We start from the raw sequence: 10,035 nt of genomic DNA on the forward strand, positions 1-10,035 counted from the left end.
TGGAGCCTATCCCAGCTGACTATGGGTGAGAGGTGGGATACACCCTGGACAAGTCGCCAGGTTATCGCAGGGCTGACACACATAGACACAGACAACCATTCACACTCACATTCACACCTATGGTCAATGTAAAGCCACCAGTTAACCTAACCTGCATGTCTTTGGACTGTGGGGGAAACTGGAGCACCCGGAGGAAACCCACGTGGACACCGGGAGAACATGCAAACTCCACACAGAAAGGCCCTCGCCGGCCACGGGGCTCGAACCCGGACCTCCTTGCTGTGAGGCAACAGCGCTAACCACTACACCACCGTGCTGCCTACAACATTGGTAACAACATTAAATAAGTGGATCTTTAAAAGTGTTCAATGATAAGAAATCCAAACAGAAATGTTTAAATCAATTTCCATTTCCTCAAAGTGTACAACGTTTAGAATCAAGTTTGTGCTGATCTTTTACTGACTTAATTTTCTGACTTTCATCTTGTCAAATGAATGTGTCCCACTTCAGATTACACATTATGTAATGTAACTGGAAATATTTTAATAAAATCAAAGATTTTCATTTTCACAAACTGTGTTGCAATTTTCTTTCAGTGTCACCGTCACGTCCGCAATGCATTGTCTTCTTTCAACTCACCAGCTAATATCACAAACTTTGAAAGACCTGAATATATAAATCACAAAAACAAGAAATTTGTCTTTTGAATGATATAAGAACAGTCAGCGATGTGCATTCCCAGTGGCACAAGGTAGAGGAGGAACAGTATGAACCACTGATCACATTCTATCTGTCCTCCATTTTGAGCTCAATGATATTAGCATTTCTCATCTTCCTGGCATGGATGACCACCTGGTTGCTCTTCACAGATGTCTATGGGTCCTGTGCACACCTTACACAGCATACATGCAGACACAATAAGGATAATAACCACATCAAGTCGAGTGTTCATGATATCTCTGTTCCTCCTCCATTTACACTGTAGTCTCCTGAATGCCTGATGCACCACCACCTGCCCACTGCTTGTTCTTGAATTATACAGTTTGTCCTGCATGATGACAGCACCGTTATCATGCTTTGGAGTAATGATAAATTACCAATCTAGGCACCATCCCCGAGCAGCATGAACTGTCCCATTTTTTTTTCCTTCCAGTTTTCAAAGAACTTTGATTTCCTCAGGATCCTTGCATCATGAACATTACCCAGTGCTCCAACAAAGATCAGAAGCTCTCCCTCTCATCCATAATCCCGTGAAGGACTACAGAGTAATGATTCTTTCTTTTCAAGTAGCCCCCTTCTGTGATGCATGGTCTCTGTATCTTGAAGTGGCATCCATCGATGGCACCAATAATTCCTTCTATGCCACACATCATGCTGAAGGCAGCAGAAGTCGTCATCTTCTCACAAGTTATGAAAGATGGGACCATGGTGCAAAAGGTTCTAAAAACTTCCACAAGAAACCTGTGTGCTGATGATTATGACACATTGAACTTGTCAGATATTTCTCGGAAGCTATTTTGGTTGGCCATATTGCTGGGTTTCACGTGACGCCACATCCGTCTCATTAGTTATTCAGAACTTTAGCTGGTGGTCTACCAAAGCTCAGTTGACACAGTGTTTGTACAGAGAAGGTGTATCGCTTGCATGAAAAATGCCTTACGCTTGTGTTGTTTTAGGTTGTTTGAATCAATCAAACCATGAAACTGATAAAAGTTTCTTCAGGGTTCCCCCTGAACTAATAATAAAGGGTGAACGAACACAGGATTTCACAAAAAGACATCAAGAAAGGTGGATTTTGAACCTCTCACTGAAATTGAAGCATGCTTGAGTTTGCAGTGATCACTTGGTGAAAGGTTTGCATTTCCCTCTCAGCTCTGTCCTTAGTGTTTTCCAAAGACTTTTCTTGCTATGTGTCATTATTTTACAGTACTTTTTTTCAGTCACAAAGCGCTAAAGTCCCCAGCTGTTTCTTTGTTTACTCCTCACTTCCTCACAAAATCCATATGCATGAAGGTCGCGACGAAATTCTTCCCCAGCCGTACAGTTACAATGCGCCGTGATCACTTCTCCGTCTTGTTTAACTAAGATCCAGGTCTTTAAAGGGGTTTCTGATCTCATCTCATTATCTCTAGCCGCTTTATCCTTCTACAGGGTCGCAGGCGAGCTGGAGCCTATCCCAGCTGACTACGGGTGAAAGGCGGGGTACACCCTGGACAAGTCGCCAGGTCATCACAGGGCTGACACATAGACACAGACAACCATTCACACTCACATTCACACCTACGCTCAATTTAGAGTCACCAGTTAACCTTACCTGCATGTCTTTGGACTGTGGGGGAAACCGGAGCACCCGGAGGAAACCCACGCGGACACGGGGAGAACATGCAAACTCCACACAGAAAGGCCCTCGCCGGCCACGGGGCTCGAACCTGGACCTTCTTGCTGTGAGGCGACAGCGCTAACCACTACACCACCATGCCGCTCGGGTTTCTGATGATCTTTGTGAATGATTTAGCTGAGAGATAAGAGACACCACAAGTGAGAATCAAGCCAACTGTTGTTTGTTTTCACTTCAACTTGCAGCGCTTCATTGTAAAGACGCGAACAAAAAGCTTAAAAAAAAACTACTTACAGTACACGAGCAAAAACAATCCAGGATTCATTGGGCAGTGACTTGATCCTGAGGTCCTTTACCCAGCCACATGCAAAAAAGTTGTAAGCCTCCATACTCTTCCACACTTTCATCTGTTTTGTGGTATAGGAGGACGTCTGCAACACCAGATAGTTGGAGATGTCGGGGAACTCGACTGAAGGCTAGTTTTTGAGATCGTATGACAAATCCTTCTTTCCCAGACTGTAGGGGTCGATTCCGTTGCACAGAGCAATCTTCCGAATATATCTAAAGCCAGCAGCGGCTTCTAGATTACGAGCGTACTCTGATAAGTTATCGCTAATTGTTTGCATTACGGCAGCCGTTTAGACCACCAGCTATTTCACTTCCAGTAAAACCGGTAAGAAAAGCCATGTGACTGAAACCCAGCAATACCAAAGGAAGAGTGCAACCTTTTGCTCTGGAGGGCCTGCTGTTAGACCCTTCTGTTTACATCCTGCTGTTTCGGTACATCTGTGAGAATCAGACTGAGAACAGGTGATCCAAAGATCCCTGAAGAAAAGTCGGCTCATCCATATGGAACAGTATTTTCCATTCAGTGCCAGTCTTGAAGACTGTTGTCTGTGGCATTACAAATTGCTTTTCTGAAAAGTAGAATGAGATAAAATTTTCAAATTGTGAATTAAACGGATAGAATCCAGCTGATAAAATTAATGCTGTTTACATTAAACTTGGCAGTACACTGTATTATGTTTAATATGATAAATTGATTATTTTACATTCACTTTGTTTTCAACTTTGTTGTCATGCAAATTGTGTATTTCAGTCAATAGGGAATGGGGGGGAGGGGTCGGATAGACAACTGTATTTGTATAAGGCTAGTGAATGGAATTTTAGATACATTTCCAAGAGTAAATGTGCCATAAAATGCAATGTATAATGGTGTCTGTTACCTCATGGGTCATTTTTCCTCCACTGTCTTGTTATGTAAGGAGGCTGCACTGCTGACAGTTCAATTGTCTATAAACTTGCCAAAGAAAAATCAATTTGTTGCAGTCAGCCATGTGGTTTATTTTTATATTTGGCGTTGTGCGCCTGGAGGACATGGAGGTCAAAGATTGGAAATTTCAACTGGGAAATTCCAACCTTGGACCTTGAACGGAACCCAGCCTAAGAGTTGGCCTTTTTGCTTCTTGGCCAACTTGTACTGCTGACAGACTTGGGCTACATCCACACGACAACGGCAAGGAGACTTTATTTAAAAAAATATCGCGTCCACATGGGCAACGGATCAGTAAAATATCAGGTGCATAATATGTGCCCAAATCCAGAATCCAGGGACACATGTCGGCCCGGGGGCATTTTGAGTTATTGACAGATTCAGAAAGTACAGTTTCTAAGCTTTCCAATGATGCCTTCCATGTGGAGATCTGACAATATTTGAAGAATGTGTGGCCTTTTGAAAGTGTATACTTCTTAAAACAGAAAAGGGAGAAAATCGCCCTCAAAGTTTTCCATCTCAGCTACTCTGGGTGCAGGGCGGGCACATAATGGTGCTCATTTGCATGACATTAAGGAAAGCCCTACCCCCTACAAGCTAGCACGATGCTACTTTCATGTAAACAAAGATCACCACGTCAATTTTCCTTCCATGCAAAGTATGCCCAACACAATTATGAAGTACAAAAATAAGTCCTAAAGTATACTTTAACGTTTTGTGGTTGAAAAATTACTCACACCGTAAGAAAGAAAGATAGCACGATAATAACACAACTAACACAATACTAGCTTCATGTAACCAAACCACAACACTCTCCGTTACATGCAAAAATAACCACACAGCCTTAGATTAATAAACTCACCCCATCAGAAAGAGAAACGGTGCCTTGCACACACCAATGCCTCCGATGGAATGTAATCCTAGAACACTTTTTGGTTGCGTTTTTTTTTGCTAGAAATGGTTATCTCCGATGTAAATACCGTGTGTCTGTTTGCTTCGCGGTGTTTCAGCTCCTCTGCGCTCTGTTTAGCTTGCTCATTCCATAGTGAAATTACAGTACATGCCTGTATGCAGCTTAAGTAGCCACGAGCTCAGCTCGTATCATACAGCTGATTCGTGAAAAAAAAAAAAAAGACTTAAATCATCATGTGAATGGCCCATATGGTAATTTCCCCACACCCCCCAGCAGGCTACAGTCCTGACAAAAACGAGACAATTTGCAACAAAAAATGTATGCTTTTCCAACAAAACAATCTATTATCTGAAATACTCATTGCATTCTTCAAGATCTCAACTTGCACATGATGGAAAAAAATGAAAATCACAAATTTCGAAAAAAAAATGCTTCTTTTGCGATTATCTCGGATTCGTTTCAGCCAATATGTGTCCCTGGATTCGGTGAGGTGTCACATATGGCAACACAAGGCTTGCTGAAAACGATGCAATACACATGCCACACCTCTACGTGCGCTGTAAGACGGTCCCATCGGAGACACCAGAACAATAGAAGAAGTAGGACGCATGCGCATAAACCCCTTCTTCTACCTGGCGTGAAGCACTCACAGGAACAAACACACAACAAGAAGAAGATGGCTGCGACTACGCGAGGAAATCGTGCCTTCTGTGTGTACAAATTAGTTTTATTAGTGTGCATAGTTTTATATAACTTAATTTTCTTATTGTGAGTGAACATTTTGAAAAGCATTTTTATATAATTCATATAACTTTTTATATTGTGTGTGAACATTTTGAAAAGCAGTCTGATCCAATAAAAAAAAGAAATTCAAGAAATGGTTCAGTTATTTGTTTATTTAAAAGAAAAGCTGTATACAAAAGTGAATGCAATGCAGTGGTTCATACAAAACAGCGAGAGTGCTGCTTGTTCTAGTCATGTGGTTGTGACGTCATCGTAAACAAATCCGTTCTACTCATCCAGACGACTTCGCAACGGCGCCGTTGCCAGATTTTTCCACTCTGGAACCCGTTCTCAAAAAATATCGTTTTGGGGCACCCAAAACGCCGGTGCTGTGTGGACGCCAGGCCGAAACGATAAACAGTTTTATCAGATTCACCTGAATCCGTTGCCGTGTGGACAGGGCCTTGGTGTATTCCCACACATCCTTCCAGACAGCCTCTGGGACTCACAACAAGGCATTCAGCCGGTCATGATGACTGTCCAAGGAATTGTCATGAAAGTACTGAAGGAACTCAGAGACCAGTGACTGAGGACCAACCATCTGGCACTTTCCCCTTGGTCTCATAATGGGACTCTTCAGTACAGCATCCAAACATTGAAGTTTATCAAAATACTATGCTCATGAACCCTCCAGACCTGCTCCTTTACCTAACAAAAAGGTATTCACAAAAGGCTTGACTAAACAAACATGTTTTCAGCCAAGACATAAACACTGAAACTGTGTCAGAGTCCTGAACACTAACTGTGGAGCTTTGTGAAAAAAAAAGCCCCCTGCTGTAGCCTTTACGATTTGAGGTACCAACAAATAGCCTGCACCTTTTGATCTATGTAGGCGTGGTGGGTCATAAAAGAGCTCAAGTTTGCTCAGGTTCACTCAGGTACTGTGGCACAAGACCATTCAGTGCTTTATAGGACAATAGTGGTATTTTATAATCAGTGCAAAATTTGACAGGGAGGCGATGCAGTGTGGATAAGACAGGGGTGATCTGGTCATATTTTCTGGTTATATGACTCTTGCTGCTGGACTAACTTGAACTTGTTTATGCCCTAATTGGAACATCCAGATATTAAAGCATTACAGTAATCCAACCTCAAGCTCACAAAGGCATGAACTAGTTTTTTTTTTTTTCTGCATTGTATAATGACATTATATTTCTTATATTTGCAATATTTCTGAGATGAAAGAAGAAGGCCATCCTGGTATTATTATCGACATAAGCTTCGAATGAAAGACTGTACTCAATAATCATGCTAAGCTCTTTTACTGCTACCCTTTATTGTTCTATTCAACGAAGAACCTTTTTGTAGTGAGGGTAGGGGCAAACTCTGTTGTCAGGTTCTACACAGAACCTTTAAGGGTCCACCAAGAGAGACACACTGAAGAGCTCTAGAATTAATTATTTTCCACTAACTGTGTAGAGAAACTCTTGCTGTCAGATTTTGACAAAGAACCTTTAATTCTGTATTCTGGCTCTTTTAATAAAAATGAAGACAAATGCTTAAAATATGTATTTACTTGACAGACACTGGTAATAAATGCGTCTAGACTTGGTGTGTATCCATACGGTATGACACTACTGGCCTCTCTTAAGCTGAATTTTTATTTGAGAACTCACTTTCCAAAAGTCCTGCTTAGTATTTCTCAGGGCTCTCTGGAGGCGAAATACATAAAACAATGGGTATTAAAAATAATCAGTTATAGTAAACCGTGTTTTGCTCAAGGCGTGCTAATTTATTATTTAGTGTTGCTGGCGTGTACAGAGGACTAGACACATTTTAGTGGGTTGAAATGATGGGAATCGATTCACAGATACAGGTACAAGGAAGCAAAAAATGAAATAAAATAAAAAAACTCAAAGCAAACAAAGACGGAGTTAAAGGCACAAGTAAATATGCACACACACACACACACACCTCAGTGTGCAGTGTCGCTTCTCTCGCATAATCTATCTCCGAGTGGCACTCATCTACATGCAGAGCGCTGTAATTTCCACATAGCTACACAGATATGTTCACTGTAGTTTACAGAAAAACAGCCAGTGCTGCAGATTATTGTCATTTTTACACACACACACACACACACACACACACACACACACACACACACAGAGTCATGTTTAATTTGCATTGTAATCTTATTGCATGCTTATACAACAGCTATTTTCATTCTCCCACACTTACACACACACACACACACACACACACACCCCTACAGGGTTCTGTGACTCAGCTTGATGACCTGATCTCCTCTCCAAAGCTTGAATGAAGCACAAACTGTTCTCAAGCACAAACAAATCAGCTTTCATCGAGTTCTCGTTTGCACTTTGGTGTCGAGTTGCACTTCAGAAGATTTCCCTTCTCTTTTCCTTTCCCTGGATTTGTTTGCTAGTTGCTACAAATCCTTGACTTGCAAGTGATGTCAAAACAAAATAGAAACCCGGATGTCGGCCATGTTGGTGGAGATACAAATGCGGGGTCAAGCGACATTCCATACAAAACATAGTCACGCGTGCACAACTCTCTTGGTTTTTCCACTGCTTTAAAGTGCCATTCCACCATTGGATGTATTTTTTTGGCATAAAACACAATATATTTTATGACAACATGACTAGACAGATAAATCTTTTAGCTTCAAAATGATATATCAAACATAATTTTTTGACAACGACAAGTATATTAATTTTGCGACCAAAGTCACCTACCCTTTTAATTTCCGCGCGGTAGTGAAACGTGATGTCATCGGCAGGTTCCCCTTCTTGTGTACCACGTCACGTGTGACGTGGCACAGATTATCAGCAATGGTGGATAGAACGCAATTGTCAGCTTCGGAAAAGAAGCGAAGGAAAATAGCAAGTGATGCCCAAAGGAGACGGTCGATGGTGAATATCGGCACAGCAATCGACAAGTGGAAATCGCGTTCTATCCGCCATTGCTGATAATCTGTGCCACGTCACACGTGACGTGGTACACAAGAAGGGGAACCTGCCGATGACATCACGTTTCACTACCGCGCAGAAATTAAAAGGGTAGGTGACTTTGGGCGCAAAATTAATATGCTTGTCGTTGTCAAAAAATTATGTTTGATATATCATGTTGAAGCTAAAAGATTTCTCTGTCTAGTCATGTTGTCATAAAATATATTGTATTTTATGCCAAAGAATACATCCAATGGTGGAATGGCACTTTAAGCGTTCTTTTTGCGATGCCATATCTTTGTCTTGTATATGGTCATGGTCACAACAGTACTCGTGACCACGGGACGTTCCGATTTTTTAGAATTCCATCTAAAGAGGGTGAGGAAACTCCGAGGCTTAGCAGGGAGAAGAAACGAGCACATCTGAGAAACATCAGCAGGGCTGATCTAACAGAGACTCAAACCAAAACAGCTCGTGTTTGCAGTGATCATTTTATCTCAGGTGAAATTCTAAAGCTTTCTCGATAATATCGTGGAAGAATTTTAGTTCATGTTGCGAGAATTTTGCGATAAAATGAGCGTTCTCTTGTCGTGGTTCACTCGGTTGTTTTAACACGTGTATTACCATTTTGCTTCTAGGAGCGCCAGCAAAATTATACGATAGAAACAATCCAGACTGGGCACCCATTCAGAACACAGGCCACGTTTCGTCCAAGGTCGGACTCGATTCTTCAGCAGCCAAACCAGATAGAATGCGATATTTGCGTACTCGGTGGTCAGTAGAAGCGTCTTATCTTCAGAAAAGTCTGACTTTTTTAAATAATATGGGTCAAAACCAAACACATCTATCTTCTCTTTGTATCGAATCTTCACTCGATCGTTCAAATCGTGGCAATACTGAGAAAATTCAGCATTGTTTACAGACACGCTTTCAGCGGCTGCCATCCGAGTCGCTTTGTAGATCCTCCATCATGACGTACGGTAGCACACTTTGATCACATGGTTGCAAGTCATCTACACAAGGTTTGTCTTTGGTTTTTCTGAAGATTTTAAATCATAGCGTTCCATACAGTAATCTACTCTGATTAACAACACTGATTGAAGAAAAGAAAGACGTTTTATAGCATGATGGATCTGGGTTGGTGCACAGCCAGTTCGTGAGTAGTTTTAAAAACACAGATTGCTCATTTTAAATGGATTTAAAATCTCTGTTTGACAATCCTGAAGTCGGAGTGTGGAAATTGAATGCTTTTCATTTTTCCTCATCAGCAGCAACTCAACAAAAGGAAGGAATGAGTCAGTTACTGATATTGATTTGTTTGCTTCTGGATGAGTGACTCGTCAAAAAAAGATTGAAACTAGCAAACGAAATGTCTAATTACATCCATTCTGTTCCTCAGTTTGAACATTTTCAGCACAGCGCCTACTGTACCTGGTTTTTGGGACAAACCAGAAAATGATGTATTTAACTCCATATTATGCTGCTTGATGTTTATGAAGACATCCCATCCACTAATGCAAACACTTATGCATTTTTTTTATGGTAAAATTCTCATCTCATCTCATTATCTCTAGCCGCTTTATCCTTCTACAGGGTCGCAGGCAAGCTGGAGCCTATCCCAGCTGACTACGGGTGAAAGGCGGGGTACACCCTGGACAAGTCGCCAGGTCATCACAGGGCTGACACATAGACACAGACAACCATTCACACTCACATTCACACCTACGCTCAATTTAGAGTCACCAGTTAACCTAACCTGCATGTCTTTGGACTGTGGGGGAAACCGGAGCACCCGGAGGAAACCCACGCGGAC

General features: G+C 41.7%; 1 pseudogene; it reads right to left on the bottom strand.

Moving 5' to 3' along the window:
- Nucleotides 1-817: 817 nt before the first annotated feature.
- Nucleotides 818-3,569, bottom strand: LOC132871971 (uncharacterized; annotated as a pseudogene).
- Between the last annotated feature and the right edge of the window lie 6,466 nt (nucleotides 3,570-10,035).

Source organism: Neoarius graeffei, chromosome 23, assembly GCF_027579695.1.
Source record: "Neoarius graeffei isolate fNeoGra1 chromosome 23, fNeoGra1.pri, whole genome shotgun sequence".
In the NCBI taxonomy this organism is placed as follows: Eukaryota; Metazoa; Chordata; class Actinopteri; order Siluriformes; family Ariidae; genus Neoarius; species Neoarius graeffei.